Source organism: Mytilus trossulus, chromosome 2 (genome assembly GCF_036588685.1).
Source record: "Mytilus trossulus isolate FHL-02 chromosome 2, PNRI_Mtr1.1.1.hap1, whole genome shotgun sequence".
In the NCBI taxonomy this organism is placed as follows: Eukaryota; Metazoa; Mollusca; class Bivalvia; order Mytilida; family Mytilidae; genus Mytilus; species Mytilus trossulus.
In genome coordinates, this window is record NC_086374.1 from 54,060,416 (window position 1) to 54,066,415 (window position 6,000).

Consider the following 6,000-nt stretch of genomic DNA (forward strand, 5'->3'; position numbering starts at 1 on the left):
CTGAAAACGTAGCATTGAGGTGTATTTTCCGGAATTTGCCGAGTATCACCGGAATGCCATGTCATAACGTTACGGAAAGGCATGTGATAACAATCGAAGCATGTGGTAAACTTTTCATATCAGCCCGCTAAGCACCAATTCGAAAAATTCTTGAATTTAATGCTATTATCACGCCGTAAAAATCATATGTTATTTAGTATAAGTATATGATAAACTATATCAACGAATGCTATTAAACCTTTCAAAAATACGAATAAAGAAAACAGAAGATCCAGTAGCCAACCATTTCATGCAGAACAATCATTCAATGACAAATTTCAAAGTTACCGCCATAGAAAGAGTATTGGGACAGAAACTAAAAGAAAAACTAAAGAAGCCTTCTGGATAAAAAAAAATAAAAACTCTAAAACCTGAAGGACTCAAGACAATGTATGAACGATAATAAATATATTTATATTAAAAAGCGAAAAACGCGGCAAATGAACGTCATAGAAGTTATTATAACGTAATGTATCCAAGTGATGTAATTGTTGTTTCAATGTTGTAATTTATTCCAATGAAGAAGGCCGTAATGGCCGAAACGTATGGGAATTTGTGTTATAGTTTTTATTCTAATGCAAATCTAATGCAATTATTTTGTAACATTTGTTCTGATTGGATGACAGCAAGCGTAAAATTCTCTATCTCCTTGTCTGTAACTAAGGAAGCCGACATTTTGAATTTCGGAATATATTGACATGTTATTTCTACAATAATAAACAAAAAACTCACTTGTTGCGCCTAAAAATCTTCTTTTTATCAAATTTTATTACATTTTGAAGCGGCACAGAAGCCAGAAAACGCCCGGTGTTTATGTTTGACGCCGGAAGCATACCTATGACGTCACTAGTGTAGGGACCAAAAAAGATAACATCTTTTCGCGGAATTTTCTTTAATGAAGATTTTACACTGAAATAATGGTTGAAATTTAATTATAAACTTGTTTTGCATTAGAATAGAGATAACTGTATTGTATTTGAAGCTTTTCGGACGTCCATCGGTAGTTTTACTGTCGCAAATACCCGTTTACCTGTCTCCGCTCCGCGTCGCCAGGGAAACTAAATTTGCGACAGTAAAACTACCGATGGACGTCCTTAAAGCTTCAAATACAAATCAGTTATCTTTTAATTATACAATCATTCAGAGACTTTATATATATAAATATCTTATATTGTGTGTTTTAAGTAAATATATGAAAATCTATATAGAATTGGCTCATGACTTGCTACATGAATCTTTATTTCATTTAAGTGTTGTTTTAATATTATAATTGTCTGTATTTGGATCACGCCTCTATTGTGCTCTATCCAATAAAATATTGAATTGAATAACTTTTGTATTCTTGACTTTTACTAATGTGCTTTGTCTATTTGCCTTGTGTTTCTATGATACACATAACGTGGATCTGTACTTCTACATCCCGTTATTGTGAATTTTTGTAATCTTGTCTTTCATTTTTTTCTAATGTGCTTTGTTACATTTTTTTTTAATAGTGATTATGATTATAACTCAAGATGTATTTTACCGCTGTAACCAATTTTGGTTTACATTACATTTTTTTATTTTGGTTTGTTGACAAATGGAGTTTGACAGGACCTGTGAGAGGTTTAGCTAGCTCTAAAACCAGGTTTAATCCTAAACTTATTATATTTGAAATTGTCTGTACCAAGTAAGGAATATGACCGTTGTTGTCCATTCGTTTGATGTGTTTTATCATTTGAATAGGTAATTGTCCTTGGAGTTCAGTATTTTTTTTAAAATTGTTTTTAACTTTTTTTCACTCAACAAAACGTCACTGCTGTCTTGGTAGAAAGTAGATGAACCGGGTTTATGTAAACTAAACGTCCTTTTCTGAAATGTTTTTCGTCCAAAGATACCAAGAATCTTACTTCACAGAAAGTAATAATTCCTTTAAATGCAAATATATTATAATAAACGGATAAATTGCTCCTTTTGAGGTATATTTCTGGAACATTAAAGCTTTTATCTGAGCGTCACTGTTGAGTCTTATGTAGACGAAGCGCGCGTGTGGCATATAACATTATAACCCTGGTACTTTTGATTACCACTGTCAGAACACAAGAATATAAAGCAAAGTCAGAGATAAGAATAATAATTCGTCACCTAAAAATTATACTGGTTAAGGTCCAGTTTTGTCAATTTGGGAAAAAATAAGACTTTAAGTTTATTAACTCGTATTTATTTTTATATTAAACTCAAGCTTTAATTTAAAAAGGTGTAATGCTTATACAAGTCCTAGGTGTATTCTTAGTGCTTTACATGATCTATTACTTTGATTAATTCAAAATAAATTGAAATAAGATATTTCAGATAGAACTTTGTTTGACCAACAAAGAAAGAAAATAAATAAATCTTATTAATGTGATTCTCGTATTGTTCTTAAATTCATCAGTTAAAAGATTGTTTTTCAAGTTGAATTTAAATTCTTCACATTGATCACAACTATCTTTTTTTTCGCAATGTGAAATTCTAAGTTGAATTCACTGTTAAAATACTTCAATAGATATGACTTTTCTAAACTTATATGGACTTGGATTGCCATTCTTCTGTATACAGCCGATAAATTTTACAAAGGGACAACATTGGTTTTAAGTATTTACGAGATGAATTAGCTCTTCAATAATGAGTTTCAACTACAGGACTGCAACTTGAATTTTGTACTTCATATGTTGTCCTCAAAATCATGATTCTAATGATCAAAATACCACTCTTCTCCGCGCATTTATATGTAGAGTGCTTAAATTAATAAAATTCTTTGCAGGCCGGCACTTTCATCAGACCAAGGATGCAAGTGTACTCATAAGAACATCGTTTTCTAGTGCGATGCCTTTTCTTTTTGTTTCGTTTGTCCCAATAATAAAATTAATGAACGTATTTACAATCGTGAGCTGGTTGGATTTCGGTTTCTTTTAGTTTCTCTTGTTAGCTCTTGTTACGAGTTTTTTGGCAAAATTTCATTTATTCATAATGGATGTGTTGTCTGCAATCTTGATTCCAAGAATATTCATACTAGTAAAGAAAACAAAAAGGACAAAAGGTTTAATGAGCATACAATTGTATAGTCTGTTCCAACTTAGGTATGGTCAGGTATATAGTTTGTAAGTGTTTTCTACATATTCAGGTTGTTCTTTTGTAGAGAACAATTATTAAAAAAATCAAATATTTTTTCTCATTAATTTAATCTAAATTCATTTAACAAACAAACATGTACACAACAAATAACAAAAAATGATATTCAGTTACAAAATTGATATATGATATATGAAAATGATATACAGTTGTATTATATGTCTCTGATAAAAGATATCTTTTATTGCAAACATAATTTAATAAATTAATCAATTTTATAAATGCATTAAAACGTTTAATCCCGCTGCAAATGTTTGCACCTGTCCTAAGTCAGGAATCTGATGTACAGTAGTTGTCGTTTGTTTATGTAATATATACGTGTTTCTCGTTTTGTTTATATAGATTAGACCGTTGGTTTTCCCGTTTGAATGGTTTTACACTGGTAGTTTTGGGGCCCTTTATAGCTTGTTGTTCGGTGTGAGCCAAGGCTCCGTGTTGAAGGCCGTACTTTAACCTATAATGGTTTACTTTTTGAATTTTTATTTGGATGGAGAGTTGTCTCATTGGCACTCACACCACATCTTCCTATATCTATTGCATGAGGAAATATGTTAATAAAATTAACGGTACCAATTTTCTTGCACCAGATGCGCATTTCGACAATATATGTATCTTCAGTGATGCTTGTGGCCAAAATATTTGAAATCCAAAGCTTATACAAAAGATGAAGAGCTATAATCCAAAAGGTCCAAAAAGTATAGCCAAATCCGTGAAAGGAATCAGAGCTTTGCATGAGGGAGATACATTCCTTAATTTATAATTTCTAATATTTTGTAACAGCAAATTTTAATAACACAAAAAAATCCGTATTTTCATGCCAGTACCGAAGTACTGATGAATGTTAAATGAGGATAAATACAATCTTTTATATTTACATCAAAAGTCACAAAACATTATATTTACAAAGTATTCGCTTCATTGTCCAGTTCAAATGAAGAAGATGGGATCGATCATCGGCTGCGTCAGAGTAATCTACAACGCTGATTAGTCCTTGTTGGAATCTTTCTTTCAGTAGTTGGAGTCTGGTTCTATTACTCTGTATTGTCATCTTTTTAGTGGGCGGGTTCCTCCTGTTGCATACTGGATAATGTTGCATTCTGTTAGTGCATGTGTCTTCTTCAGTAGCTCAAAGATCTCGTAGATGTTTGCGTGTGCATGTTTGAGTCTCTTCTTACGTTTGTTGTGCCACCATTCCAGGTGATTTGTGGTGCGGGATCCTTCTGTGTAATAGTGATTCCATATAAAAGGGTAGCTTTCAACCCAAAACTCTGTCATGTATTCTGTAAATGAAGTTGTAGCGGGTATGTTTAAGTTTCTCAAATGTCTTCTTTAGTGTTTAGCCAAATTTCCCCAACAAGGTGGGTTGGAACAAGAGGTAGTACTGCGGCCCCTCGTATCAGTTGAGTTATGTCTTCATTTTTTTTATACTAGGACTGTAGTCCGTATTTCTGTGACTATTGCCAAATACACCGGGTGAAGTGGAAGTAGCAGCCTTTCACATTAACCCCTGGCCACACTCTTCGTGCTGCGTTGTTGGTTGCTGTCTCATAGTCAGTAAATAGTTTTTTTTTGTTGAAGTTCTAACTGGTGTTGTTAGCAATCATGATTAATAACTGAACAATATTTTATCGTTGTTGTTTTTTTTTTTTAAAGAAAATGGTAGCTTGGATGCAGATGCAGATTCAGATTCAATATTTTATTAAAATGTCACTACTTGCAATACATAAATATACAGTACATACAGAGTATATACACAATATAAAACAGACAATACACAAATAAGAAATCCAAATACCATTATTATGAGAGACTGTAAAACAATTTTTATATAAAACTAGTTAAAATACATACGATAACAGATTACTGTTCAAACTGTGTCATATTTATAGCTTGATTACCGAACAGTTGCATTTATATTCTAGTTGTTAGAATTAATTGGATATGTTTTATATTAAATTTCAGAACAGTGTATTTTATTAAAATTTTAAAAAAAATAAGTTAAATAAAGGCCAAAATATTCAATGAGATTTATTCTAATAAATCGTTAGTTTCATTCTTTTACTTTTTATCTTTTTTTTTCATAATGTACCAATAATTAAACCTATTTGTTGATAAATTGGAATAAAAATTCATTTCAAGTGTACATATTTTTCCTGGTTTTTGTATGAATAAAAATACATTTTCCTGCCAAAAATACATAAAATTTAGAAAAGTTTTGCACATTTTCCTTGATTTAATAGCAGAATATAATGGTCTTTTAAACATTTACAGGTAAAATAAAAGGTAAAACATATGACTATATTTCAGAAATAAACTATAATTGTTAAAACAACAATTCCCTATAGTAAAAAGATTTGCAGACGATACCAAAGCTTATGCACCAACTTCTAAATTTGATGACTTACAAAATAACCTAGACGCTCTATACAATTGATTCATGTGATGGGATATGAAATTTAATGGAACAAATGTAAGCGGATCTGCTATGGAAGAATCGATCCTGAAAATGACTAAACCATGGACAAGAAAAGGATCTTAGGATTATTTTTCCAAAGGGTCTTAAAATTTCACAACACATTTCAATTAAGATAAATAATGCCAATGGTATACTTGGGTTGATTAACTGGACTTAACTTTAAAGATCAATATTTTTTTAAGACTTTACGTGGCATAAGTACGACCCCACGTCGAATATGGAAACACAACATGGTATCCGCATTTGAGAAAGGTGTTAATGCAGTTCAAAAGTGCAGATGTGAGAAACTTGATTTATTCCAGATACAAGACAATTGGGTTATGAAGAAAGACCAA